The sequence below is a fragment of the Teleopsis dalmanni genome, unplaced genomic scaffold (genome assembly GCF_002237135.1).
Source record: "Teleopsis dalmanni isolate 2A unplaced genomic scaffold, ASM223713v2 unscaffolded_contig_0336, whole genome shotgun sequence".
Lineage (NCBI taxonomy): Eukaryota > Metazoa > Arthropoda > Insecta > Diptera > Diopsidae > Teleopsis > Teleopsis dalmanni.
The window spans coordinates 1-14,773 of NW_024031718.1; the positions used below are offsets into that span (position 1 = coordinate 1).

The window sequence follows — 14,773 nt, forward strand, 5'->3', positions numbered from 1 at the left end:
ATGCAAAAGATGGTTTCAACGGTTCAGAAATAATGATTTTGATGTGAGAAATGAAGAACGTGGAAGACCGCCAAAAAGTTTGAAGACGCCGAATTGCAAACGATATTGGATCGAGATGACACTTTGGGTCAAAGGCAAATGGCAGAAATGTTAAATGTTGCACAACAAACAATTTCTGACCGTTTAAAAGCTATGGGAAAGATCCAAAAGTGTGGAAAATGGGTGCTAAATGAATTGAATGAAAGACAGATGGGAAACCGAAAAAAAACTTGAGAAACTTTGCTTCAAAGACACGAAAGAAAATCGGTTTTGCATCGGATTGTTACTGGCGATGAAAAACGGATTTATTTTAAGAATCCTAAACGGAAAAAATCATGGGTTAATCCGAGGCAACCATCAACATCGACTGCAAAACCAGATCGATTCGGTAACAAGACAATGCTGTGTGTTTGGTGGGACCAGAAAGGTGTGGTGTACCACGAGCTCCTAAAACCTGGTGAAACCTTCAATGCTGGTCGCTATGAACACCAAATGATAAATTTGAACCATGCATTGATCGAGAAACGACCAGAATGGGCCAGAAAACACAGCAAGGTAATTCTGCTCAATGACAATGCACCTGCACACAAAGCAAAACTGGTTCAGGATGGAATCAAAACACTTGGCTGGGAGTTGCTACCCCACCCGCCTTGGCTCCAGACTTGGCTCCTTCCGACTACCATTTGTTTTCATCGATGGGACACGCATTGGCTGAGCAGCACTTTGATTCCTACGAGGAGGTCGAAAATTGGGTGTCTGGTTGGTTTGCTTTAAAAGACGAACAATTTTTATGGCGTGGTATCCACAAATTGCCAGAAAGGTGGTCAAAATGTGTAGAAAGCAAATGCCCATAACGTTGCCCATAACTGCGACAAAATCCGCTGTGCAACACGAGTGTGCTGTTCAAATATAAACGATTGCCATTTGGCTCAATGTGCAAATGTTGTGGCAATCGCAATATGAACAGCTACATGTTTGTTTTTGCCGCGAATACATGCGTCTCGAGTGCGGTCCGCTAGTTCGGTATATATTTCCTGCAATTGAAGTGTTGTAACAACAAAAAGTTCTTAAATGCGGTGGAATATAATGTACTCACTTGGAGCGATAAAGAGCTGCAGCCGATAAGTGTTATTTTTTAAAAAATTTCATTTTAAATTATTCAACTTTTTGAATTTACATATTTTGTTTTTATTTTTATTGAATTTGTTTGACTTTGTGCGCTTTTTTGTTTTGCAAAATAATTGCACACATATAAAATCAGCTGATAGAGACAGCAATTGAAATTATTAAACAGAAACATTATAAAGTGAATAAGTGTTACAAAACGATCAAATAATTAGACCAATTGTTACACAAAAACCTAAACAATCGTGTAATCTTGTACACTGATTTAGCAATTTAGCAGAATATTTTAATTTAATTAGCAAATTTTAAATTTATTAGCAAATTTTAATTTTTACTTGAATTTGGAATTTTGAGCATTTGAAATTTACAGGTATTAAATTATTTTAATTTAATTAATTTAGGATACCCTTTTAATTTAATTAAATCTAATTAAATTAATAGGGTATCGAAAAGGTATGAGTGGGCAAAAAACATCACCTCTGCGGAAACAAAACGCAGTACAAAAAACAATGGAGAAGGAGGTATTAAACATACCTTTATCCCCCAAGCCTGACGATAGTGTAGAGGATAAGCTGGTACAACTATCTGCGATGATGGAATCACAAAGGCATATTAATAAGGATATGCGGGATCTGCTTGCACAGATAGTTAAGATGTATAAGACGGAACAAGAAAGGGGGCCACAAGTGCCGTTGGTGGCTAAGAGTGTAGCTTCCATTAGCGTGCAAACTCAGGGAGCACTAAAGCGTGCTGCGAAAGAAAAACCGAACGGTCCACCACCCAAAGTCCAAATTAGGGAAATTGGAAGTAAGGAGCAGGAAACGAATTTTCACAAATGGCAGCTAGTGCAAAAGAAAAAAGGGAAAACTGTGCCAAATCTGGACCTCATTAAAGCGCCTAGAGTAAAACCGGAAGCAATTCTCATTAGTAAGACGGCAGACAAGTCTTACGCTGAAATGTTAAAGATCATTAAAACAAAACCAGAGCTACAAGAATTCGGAAAAAACGTGAACAAAATCCGAAAAACTAAAGAGGGGGACATATTGATTCAGCTTACCAAAGAAGCTGGAAATTTAGCGAAGGACTTCTGCAATGAAATGAAAAACACACTTCAGAATTGTGCTAGTGAAAAATCTTTAACACAGCACACCCTAATAGAATGCAGGGATTTGGACGAGATAACATCCAACGAAGAGGTGCGCGCGGCGATTGCTGATCAATTTCCAGCAATAAATGTAAGTGACATCAACGTCAAGTTTTGGCGTGCCGCAAGGGACAGCACAAGATCAGCAATTATTGACCTTCCTACTAAGGATGCCAGTATATTGATTGCAGCTGCCTCAGTCAGAGTTGGCTGGGTACGCAGTAGGATCAGAAAGCATATCACACCCATGAGGTGTTTCAAATGTCTTCAATTTGGACACGCTGCTAGACAGTGCAAAAGCGATAATGACAGATCAGGCACATGTATGAGATGTGGACAAGATGGTCACAGGGCAAAAACGTGCTCGGCGCAACCAAAATGCATCCTACGTCCGGAAAACTGCAACGGTGGCAATCTACACTACTCAAGAAGTTCCAAATGTGAATTCTACAGGAAGGCTATACAGGAGCTTAAGTCCAAAAAATGATTAAATTTCTGCAATTGAACCTAAATCGATGCGAAGCTGCCCAAGACCTTTTATCCCAAACAGCTTTGGAATTAAAGACAGATGTACTCATAATTAGTGAGTTTTACAAATCAAAAGAAACCTCCAAATGGGTACAAGATATTACTGCAAAGGCTGCCATTTGGCTAGGACAGGACATAGTGTTTGAACCAAGAGTATTGATACAAAAAGAAGGTCTAGTACTTGTCAGAATCCGGGGTATCTATGTGTGCAGCTGTTACATATCCCCAAATATCTCCCAAGAGAGATTTGAAGAGTTTCTTGATAGGCTATCAGGAACAATCAGAAACAAAACTCCCATCATTGTTGCAGGGGATTTCAATGCTTGGGCAGTCGAATGGGGCAGTAGTAATACAACGCGCCGAGGTAGAGCCCTATTAGAAACGTTTACCTCACTAAACCTAATACAACTGAACAATGGGCATAGCCCAACGTTCGATAATGGTAGAGGCGTTTCCTACATAGATCTCACCTTTGTCAGCCCGTCATTAGTAAGGGGTTCGCAATGGAATGTAACAAACCACTACACCCACAGCGACCATCATGCAATTCTTTTTTCCTTATCGCTAAAAGAGAAGTTTGTTTTGAAAAAATCGCAGAGAAAAGCACAGCAAATAGGCTGGAAAACTAAGTATCTTGCCACAGAGATAATGGAATTCATGACCGAAAACATGAGTTTCGGAGTCGGGGATGCTTTTGAAAAATCAAATCACCTTATGAAGGAATTATGCAACGTCTGTGATGCATCAATGCCAAGAAAAGGCAGAGGTAATGGGCGCCCATCAAACTATTGGTGGACGGAAGAAATAGCTTTACTAAGATCTCAGTGCTTTGCCTCCCGTAGGCAATTTCAACGTCACAGATCGGGAGTAGATGCGGAAAGGCTTCTACAAAAATACCGAGAGAACAGATCTAAACTTAAAAAGGCAATTATTAGGAGTAAGAATCAAGCTTTTCAAACTCTGATCAATGATGTAGACCAAAATGTCTGGGGCGATGGCTACAAAATAGTAATGCGTAAATTTAAGAGGTTAAGAGGCTCGGTACCTTCATGTCCTAAAATAATGGCGAATATCGTGAAACATTTGTTCCCAAAAAAGGGAGAACTTAGAATTTTAATACCGATAAACACCGATTTAAATGAGATACCTCCGGTTACAAATCCTGAAGTCATAGCCGCTTCTTCCAGAGTTAAGCCCAATAAATCTCCTGGTTTGGATGGAATCCCCAATACTGTACTGAAGAAGGCAATACAAAAACAAGCTTCTATATTTACGGATGTTTACAACAGCTGCCTACAGGAAGGAATCTTCCCTTCGTGTTGGAAAAAGCAAAGATTGGTGCCTATTCCTAAAGGTAATAAGTCCCCAGAACTGCCATCATCTTATAGACCTTTATGCTTACTAGACACTGCAGGTAAGGTCCTTGAAAGAATTATAAGTTCTAGATTAGAAAAATTCACAGAGGCAAGTCAGGGTCTATCAAATAACCAATTTGGCTTTAGACCTAAACGCTGTACTGTTGATGCTGTACTACATGTATGCAACATTGCAAAGGAAGCTACTAAGGGCGTAAGGTGGCTAGGTGGTACTAAAAAGTACTGCGCGGTAGTGACCTTAGACGTTAAAAATGCTTTCAACACTGCTGAGTGGAGTAGCATCTTAAATGCACTGATGAAAATAAGAGTCCCAGAATATCTTTTGAAAATTATAACATCATATTTTAAAGACAGATTACTCTTATATGATACAGAATCCGGACCCAAAACATATAGGATTACGGGAGAGGTCCCCCAGGGATCAGTTCTAGGGCCAATTCTATGGAATATCATGTACGATGGCATTCAAATCGAAAAGCCGGACGGAGTGCACGTAGTTGGATATGCAGATGATATTGCAATAGTAGTTGCAAAAACTCTAGACGAAGTGGCTAGGAATTGCAGCGCTACTATTGCAGCAGCTAAATCGTGGCTGCAATACAGCGGATTAGAGCTTGCCGAACATAAAACTGAGGTGCTAATAATCACAAGTAGGAAAAAGATTGAACAACTCTCAATTAAAGTGGGTGGAGTAAAAATACAATCTAGCCCCCAACTTACATATCTCGGTGTAACCTTAGATAGTAGGTTGAGTTTCAAAACTCACCTAAAACAATCGGGAGATAAAGCATCACGTGTCTGCAAAATATCCCGATTAATGCCAAACATAGGTGGTCCCATAGTCGGTGATGCTTTATGCTGCCCCGGCGTGGGCACATGCTACAACCATTAAGTCGTATGCACGTGTAATGAAAAGTGCACATAGATTGTCAAACCTACGCATCTGCCGTGCTTACCGTACAGTATCGGACGATGCTGCGGGAGTATTGGCTGGACGCATGCCAATAAACCTTGAAGCGTTCTTCGCCAGAGACAATTTCTTACAGCGCTCTCGTCGGCGAACGACTGAAACTGGGCAATCTCTGGCAGAGTCTTATCTAGATATAAGAGACAAATACCTTAATGAATGGCAACATAGGTGGGACCATTCCCAAAAATCAAGATGGACGCATTCGTTAATTCCAAATATAAGAGTTTGGATTAACCGAAGATCTGGAGACTTGGGATTTCAATTAACACAGTTTCTTACGGGGCATGGCTGCTTCCGTGAATACTTATACTGGTTTAGGCTAGCAAGTAACCCGTACTGCCAGTCTTGTCCAGATAAAATTGAGAGTCCTGACCACATAATTAGAGACTGTATAAGATTCGTAGATACTAGACAAAATCTAGAGACACTAATTGGGGAATTCAGCCCTTCTACTATGGTAATGCAGATGTTGGCAAGCACCGAAGAATGGAGCTTTTACAAGAGCATAATCTCTAGAGCAATAAATACTGTTAGCGCGGACGAAATACTTAGTACACAATCGGAGCGAATGCACGCTAAGTGCTCTTCTAACCTGCCTTGTGAAGGAATACTTTAACTGGTCGTACTGCAGGGATTTTCAGGATTTTGAGTTGAGAATGTAGGGGACTTTTTAGTCCGTAGGCATGTATGACTCAATTTGAGTCGTGCATGAATCGGACATGCAAATGGTACGGGACATTTGTATCTTTTGAAGATTTTTCCCCCAGGTCCAATGGCAAAAAAAAAACAAAAAAAAAAATAAAAAAATTGTCACACAGTGCGGTGCGAGCATAAAATTTTGTCTCACATCTGATTGTGCACATTTGAATAAGTCAGTCGCACAGCACATATGTTTTTTTTTTTAAGCTATACGAGCTAAGGGATGTGGAATCTTCAAAAGATACTGGTAGCCCGTACTACCAGCATGCATGATTCGCAACCAAGTCTTACTCTTTTGCTTGATATTTGCGCCTACGTACTAAACCTCATCCTAACACCGTGTCTCTTCTAACCATAAATCCCTCCGGAACCACCTTTAAGCATTACTTCGGAGGGTGGTGATTCAGCGATTGTTGTCATCTCTTACTGCTCTTCTAGTTCTCTCTGCTGCTCTCTGTTCTTCTGTGATTTCTTTCACAAAAATACACACCAGGTTCCAGATTTCTGTTGACTTTAACATCAGTTGGATGATATTATCAGGTGTGACCTGTTCTCTGGTTGCTCTTGCCAAGGAGCTGCGGTGGCTCTCATATCTCGGGCAATCAAAGAACACATGTTCCACCGTTTCTTTTGTATATGGACATGCTGGGCACGTGTCTTCTTCGTCATGTTTGAACTTAAAAAGATATGCTCTGAAGCAGCCGTGTCCAGTTAATATCTGGGTTAGGTAGTAATTCACCTGCCCATGCTTTCTGTTGGTCCAATCACTTATCTTCGGAATAAGCCTATGCGTCCATCTTCCCTTTGTGGATATATCCCAACTCTGTTGCCACTTATTCAATGCTTCTACATTGAGCTGATTGAAGTTTGTAACCCCAATTCTTTTTGCTACATGCTTTTCCTTTTCAATTTCTGCTTCCTGCTGTAGTGGCATCATTCCGGCAATAACCATGGCCGCGTCAGTAGATACTGTACGGATTACGGAAACAACTCTGAGAGCGCATCTTCTGTATGCTGCGTCTACTCCTAATCTGTACGTCTTTCTATTCATTGCATCTGCCCATATGGGAGCCGCATATATAGCAATAGACTTAACTACATTTGTGAGTAACTGCTTCTTCTGTTGTCTAGGTCCACCTATGTTGGGCATTATTCGCGATAGTGCACACGTTGTTTTCGCACATTTTGCAGCAACATATCGTAAATGCTCTTTGAAGGTGAGTCTATTGTCAATCATTACTCCAAGTTACTTGATTGCTTGTTTTGATGTGACTCGCTCATTGCCAACAGTTATTGTAATGTACTCAATCTTTTTCCTGCTGCTTACAAGAAGGACTTTAGTTTTATGATCAGCAAGTTTGAGGCCTACACTTGTGATCCAGCTCCTTACCATAGCGACCGCATCGTTGCATATTGATTGTATCTTTTCTATATGCTTCCCTTTAACCACCAGCGCGATGTCATCAGCAAATCCAATTATTTCTGCGCCTTCTGGGAGCTCAAGTCTCAACACTCCGTCATACATAATGTTCCACAATATTGGACCCAGTACCGAGCCCTGTGGTACCCCTGCTGTTACTTGGTATGACTTTGTGCCTCTGTCTGTGTAATACAAAAGCACTCTCTCTTTAAAATAGTCAACGATTAATTCTACTAGGTACTTTGGAACGTCTTTCCCTTGAAGTACTGCTAGAACAGTGTCCCAGTCCGCTGAGTTAAATGCGTTTTTAAGGTCTAATGTAATGAAGACACAGTATTCTTTGTCTCCTTCGAGCCAACGGTCTCCTTTAATGGCATCTTTTGCTATGGCTATGACTGCCTCTACGGCCTCTATTGTAGAGCGTGCCTTCCGAAAACCAAATTGTCTATCTGATACACCATTGCCATTCAAGGCTTCTTCTAGTCTTCGGCTAATTATCTTTTCCAAAAGTTTACCGGCCGTATCAATCATACATAGCGGGCGGTAGCCTGATGCATCTTGTACGTTATTGCCCTTTGGTATAAGCACCAACCTTTGTATTTTCCATATCTGGGGAGTGTTCTCTCCTTTATACATGCGTTGAACACTTCCCTGAATGAATCAGCGTTGGTTTCTGTGGCCATCTTTAGTGCCAGGTTTGGTATTCCATCTACTCCAGGTGCTTTGGTTAGTTTCAAACCTTTGCATACCACTTCCAATTCTTGCCTGCTAACCTCAGGTATTTCATTCTGTGGCTCACTATCTTGTACTGTATAGGTTATATCAGCTCTCTGCGGGAAGAGACCTTCAACTATTGCTTGTAGCTTAGCTGCGTCTGTTGTAACTGGTGGACGGTAGCTATATAATTTTTTCATAACCACTTTATATCCTAGTCCCCAGGGGTTATTCTCGACCTCATCACACATTTCCTTGAAGCATCTTGCCTTGCTATTCGATATCGCCTTTTTTAGGTCAGTTCTCGATGTTTTATAGGCTTCTTGGTGCGCTATAAAATTTTCACGACCCCTTGCTCTTTGACATAGGCGTCGCGCATGTTTGCATTTTCTTCTCAGTTCGGAAATTTGGTCAGTCCACCAATACACATGTTGTCTGCCATTCCGCCGGCCTTTCTTTGCCATAGATGCGTTACATGAATTTGTTATGCAGCGCATTAGTTGTATTGCTTTATCATTCGCACTGCCAGTTAGGTGGATGTCGTCCATTGAGAGCTTAGAAGCTTCTTTGGCCAAAATTAACTCCTTCCATAGCGGATTTGGAGTGTCTACCGCAGGAATGGTTCTTGCTGCGCGGTCATGTATTTCGAATATGATAGCTTGGTGGTCACTATGTGTCCAGATATCTGACACTTGCCACTCAGTTGAATTAGCTAGTGGATCGCTGATAAATGTCAAATCAATCTTAGAGCTTCTACCGTTCCTTGTGAATGTATCCTTTTGGCCGCAGTTCAATAATACTACATCCAGGGTGGCCAATGCTTCTAGTAGGCACTCTCCCCTGGGGTTTGTCAATGTTGAGCCCCATTCAATAGCCCAGGCATTGAAGTCACCGGCAATTACTATCGGCTTCATATTTTTAGCGATGCTAACAATATTGTCCAGTCTTTGTTTGTATTCTTCGATTGATAGACTGGGGGGTAAATAACAGCTGAAAAACGTTATTCCATTCATTGTACTTTTTACGTATGCTTCCCCTCCGTCGTAGACCTTCTCTAGTGGGAATTTACCACACGTCCATATCGATGCCTTGTTGCACTTGCTGGTAGCCCAGCAGTGATTGTCTAGTGTACTATAATGTTCGGTCATTATAGCTAGATCTATTTTTAATTCGCGTACAGTCTGCTTTAAAAGATCCTGTGCCGCTTCACAGTGGTTTAAGTTCAGCTGTAAAACTTTCATCTTTTTTTATTTAGTATCCTCCGGCGGGCAGTCAAGTAGTGGGAACATTTACGTCCTCCCGTAATATGGTTAGCGTCAATATTTTTGTCAGTTCTACAAAGTAGGCAGTGAGGGGCACCTTGACACGCTTTAGCAAGGTGGTCCACTGCACCACGCTTGTAGCAGTGTTTAGACCAGTCTTTGGAGCTCTGACAGTTCCTTGCCACATGTCCAAAATCGAAGCATTTGTAACATCTCCTGGGGGTAACTTTTTGGAGTAATCGGCACACGGTCCATCCAACTCGTAGTTTACCCACCTCCTCAGTTTTACCGACCTGCTTCTTTGGTATTACAATTATAGCCGTTCTGGTACCTCCAGGGGCATTTCTTATTGTTTTGATCGCCGAGAGATGTATTTCGCCTATTTGGTTTTTCCATGCATCAATTATTTCTTCTTCTGTGGTTATTTCGTCCAGGGTTCGTAGTTCAAAGGTAGCTCCTTCCGTTAGCGTTTTGACCTCTATTTCCTCAGGTAGTATACTTTTGATGTGGTCTTGGTGGACACTTGTTATTGTTTCTGCTGATCTTTTGAATTCAAGCAGAAGTGCCCCTTTTTGTGTTTTCCTGATAGAGTGAACATCATTACCGACTGCTTTAAGCTCTGGAGCTCCTTTTACTTTCCGGAGTATGTCCGCAAAGGAAAGATTCTCGAACGGTTTAATGATCACTACATCCGGTCGAGGTGGTTTCACGCGTTTTTTTGTTTGTAAAACCCAAGCGTGTCGTTTGTTGTCTTCAATTGGTGCTTGAGGTACATCAGCGTTGCCGTTCGTCCCGGCCACCGTATCTAAGTTGCTTTCCAATGATTTCCTTGGCTCCTTAAACTTAGTATAATTTGCCCCCACAGGTCGATTTGTTTTCGTCTTCTTAGGCGGTGTCTTCCTACTTTTTTCGATTTCTTCTCTTAACCGTTTGGATATAACAGGTGTTTGCTGCGGCTGGATTGTTTGGGTACCTCTATCGTTGGTTTTAGCGGAGATAGTTTTATTTGGTGTCTCTTCGGCAGTTCTTTTATAGAGCGATGATATCATTGCAACAAGATCACGCATTGCTTGGTGGATGGACCTTCTTCCTCCACCCATCATCTCATTTAGCTCGGATATTTTGTCCCCGAGTTTAATGAACGCTTCTCTTTTCACTTTTGGAACACTGTTCCCATTAAGCTCCGGAGGGGATGAGCGAGCTCTCTCGTTATTTTGCCTCTCTTGTGATAGCACAGGTGAGTGTGTTAGTCTCGGCGCCCTCATGAAGGGGTTTTGGCTGGGACTGACTATCCGTGACTCCTTTGCACTTTCGGTGCCGGCTGGAGTATTAACGCCAGAGTGTATTGGTGTTTTTGTAGTTGTGAACATTTTTCTTTGCAATTGGGTCCCAACTTAAAGCCGTTATCTTAGTTTCGTTGTGTAGTTACCCTTATTGTGGTTCCATGATTATCTTTGCAATGTAGGGAGGTCATGCGAGGGTTGACACAAAGCCTTATGAGCGCATGTATTCAGAGCCAAACCGGAAGCTAAGCAGAAGATATTCTTAACTGCCCCTACACCCCAACTTAACAGGATGAATCCAAGATCGTTCTTTAAGGCTTGCCAGGTTTTAAAGGAACGGAGGCAGATGAAGCATCAACCTGAAACCCGTCTGGACCAGATTTCGCTCTAGCCCATATTGGTAACAGAATACATCATCCACCAGCCCAAGTCATCATATCCAATCGTTTGCTCCAGTATACCATAATCAGAATCTTACTGGTATCGATCCTGATGCCTTTTCTTATAGGCTTTCTCCATTATCATGTCATCATGTCCAATCGATTGCTGTTGTCCAGTATGCCATAATCAGAATCTTACTGGTATCGATCCTGATGCCTTTTCTTATAGCCTTCCTCCATTATCATCTCTCGTATGTGAATTGTGATGCGACAGTCGTCCCTAACATGATATACAGACGCTGCGGATTTCCGACTCCCTCGTTGACGCATCAATTGCTCTTACATTGGAAGCAGACATTGTGCGCCTACGCGTTCCTCGATGCCATCCCGGGATGGTGGACGCTTAGCTAGAGCCGGCGTCTACTCGGCTCAGCTTAGGGGTTCTCAGGGTTTCTGTGACCTTTTAAGCCACACCCTCCGACGCCTAGCTGGATTTTAGTCGCCTCTTACGACAGGCATGCCTTACCGCGGGAATATTCTAACCCCTATCCCGCAGGGGATGCACAGCACATATGTGTGTGCACGAATCTGTGTGCACAATCATCGCTTTGTGTGATGTGAAATTTGAAATCGCACAACAAATGTGAGTGCGTGCATTTTTTTCTTAACACCACAAATGTGCGTGTGCATATTTCAAAAATAATTTCCACTCGCACAGTGCAGTGTGCGATTTTGTGCACCACATTCCGAACTCTGTAATAAATCCACCCAACCTCATGCAACAATGTTCGATCGAGTCACAACTGGTATGATGTTCAATTCAAACCTATATGTGAGTCAATCATTCATGCAATGCAATCCTCAGTATTACATTATACGTATGTTTGTATGTTTGTTCGCTGTAAAATGTTCAAGCGATCAAAAAGAATTTCAGTGACGAAATCAAAATTGTGTACATTTGATAATTTTTTGAATTTAATAGTATAAAACAAAAACAAAATTACCTGTTTGATATTGTTATGAATTGTAGTGTAAAAACAGAATACGAATTTATTTGTCTCAAATCTGATTTTTCCATTGTATGAAGCTTTATATTTAAATGTTGTCCATACGAAATTTAAATAGTTTTAAATCGGGAAAATATATTTTGGATCTCTTACAATGAGATAAACAACACTTATTATCCGCAATCGTTTTACGATTCATTTTAGAGACTTTAAACTTTTTGAACAAACCCAACTAAGTATGAATAAATTTTAAATGTTAAATTTTAAATGTATATGGACATCAAAAAACTGTATAATGTTTATATAAACTTTTTTATATAAGTCTTTTTAATATTAAAGACTTCACAAAACACGTGAAACATTTTTTAAAATAATTACAAAAAGTCACCAAAAATTCAAACTATTAAGACGTAGTTTCATTTGAGATAAAATATATGCAAAAATGTGTGCAATAAAAACATACATATTTATATGCTGCAGACTTTATGTGTCCAATATCACATTCATACATAATGGTTTTTGTAGCGCATCATTTGATGCAATAAAAAATAATATATTATATTATTCTTTACACCTATGATATGGGGCTTTCCAGCACAAGAAGATAAAGCAACAAATTCTATGGAAAAATGGTTTCAGGGATTTCTTTACCATTCACTTCGCTACTAATCAGTGTATATTAATAAAATAGAAAAATAAAAACAACAAAAGCAACAGAAACAGGCGTATAAAAACAATTGTGGGTTGCAATGAGTTTGAACTAAGCATCATACCAGGGCCCTGTTGCACCAACACTTTTCACTTTTCACTTTGCAAAACTTATGAGTGACTTTTTTTTTGCAAAGTGAAAATAAATAAAAATAGTTTTAAAAAAATAGAAATAGAAAATTAGTTTAAGCAAATATTATTGCTGTTTTTGAAATAAATTTAGTTGCAATAATTAAAGGGATATATTACCGGACAATACTTTTAAAATGTGAATTAAAGAGTTCAGTTTCTAAAAAAAATGTATAATACATTTAATATAAATATTTTATGTGAATTATTGTTCAAGCATGAACACTTATTTATTATAATGAACACTTTATTATTATTATAAGTCTGTTATCGTTCAAATTCTCCGAATTATGAACTAAGAAAAAACATGGGTAAAAAATATCTTATAATAGCTAACATTGTAACATTTTTAAATATCTAATTATCTGTATCTAATTATGATAATAAAAATATATTTCTAAAGACAATAGAAGAAAAAATCACAAATGCCTGGACTTCCGTCGTTTTTTGAACCTTGTTTGAAATGTAATTAAAAATAATACAGTCCACTAAAATTAATAAAATTAGTTAAGTTAGTTATAAGGTAATTTTGTATAAATTGAGAGAAATGTTCTAAATAAAATCAGTAATTTAGGCCCTTTATGCTTAGGTTTCTTTTGTATTAGGATAATACACAGCGACAAGTAAACTATACTTTAATAACTTATAATATTTTAAAATTAAATAATAATGACAGATTTTCAACTAAATTTTTATATAAAAGCAACTTATTATATTTGTTAACTTTGTTTTTCAATATAATTGTTGTTAAAACAACTCATACTCATACTCTTTACATTTAAATTCTTTTTTTATAACTTTTCAAACTGCAAAATAAATTAAAAGCATAAAAATTGTCTCTATGGATATACACAACTTCTTTATCTACGATTCAATGCCAATAAAAGAAATCATATACAAAAATTTTGTGTTTTGTATTAATGTATAACATATAATTGTACTAAAATTATACAAATATTAGAAATTAAAATAATAAAATTTATTAAAATAATATATTATTTTAAAAACTTTTATTTTAAATAAAAATTAAACTCATAAGTACATACTATGCATAAATCATGTACACATAGCATCAAAATATCAAACAAACAAAAAAAATATACAAACAGAAACGAAATGCTTTCAAAAACTAATACAAAATGAAAGTGATCTAATTTTTTGGTGCAACGCTTTGCTTTGCATTTTATGCAAAGACTTTGCAGTGAAATTTTTATTTGCAAAGTGCAAAGTAAATTATGTTAAGTCTTTGGTGCAACGCTTTTCACTTTTACTTTGCAAAAAAGAGTCACTCATAAGTTTTGCAAAGTGCAAAGTGAAAAGTGTTGGTGCAACAGGGCCCAGTTGTGATTCGACCGAACATCGTTGCATGAGGTTGGGTGGATTTATTATAAATCCACCAGCAAAATAAAGTAGGTATTTCGTTTGTATGAGCGTGGCGCTTCTTTGTAGTCTAGATTCTTTGCTCAAACAATACTTAGTTGGTCAGAAATGCATATTGCAAACTGATCATCGCCCATTATTTTCAATATTTAACGAGAACAAGGGTTTACCTATAATGGCAGCAGCTAGAATACAACGCTTACATTGTCAGGATTTAATTATGAAATCCAATATATAAAAGGCAAACTAAGTCACGCAGATAATCTTTCTCGCATTCCATATGTACCGTTTGAAACTAAAACATTTGAAAATGAAGAAGAATGTAGCTACATTAATTTCGTGAACCATATAGAAAGCATTATGTTATCGTATAAAAATATAGCCGAGGAGACAAGTAGAGATCTAATATTAGCTAAACTCAAAGAAGCTATGCAAAGAGGAATGGTTAGAAATTTGAAAGGAAAATATTACGACAGCTTTCGTAGTAAGGCAAAAGTAGTGAGAGTAGAATCAGGATGTATATTGTGCGGTTACAAAATTGTTATTCCAAATAAGTTTCAGAAATTTGTACTGGAAGAACTACATAAATCTCATCTTGGAATAGTTAAA

General features: G+C 38.7%; 1 long non-coding RNA gene across 1 annotated transcript; it reads right to left on the reverse strand.

The window, feature by feature from the left end:
• Nucleotides 1-1,017: 1,017 nt before the first annotated feature.
• LOC119663358 lies at nt 1,018-1,224 on the reverse strand. Its single transcript, XR_005251033.1, has 2 exons — nt 1,136-1,224; nt 1,018-1,073 (listed from the first exon to the last, which is right to left on the reverse strand). It is a non-coding gene; the product is annotated as an uncharacterized LOC119663358 (long non-coding RNA).
• Nucleotides 1,225-14,773: the final 13,549 nt, after the last annotated feature.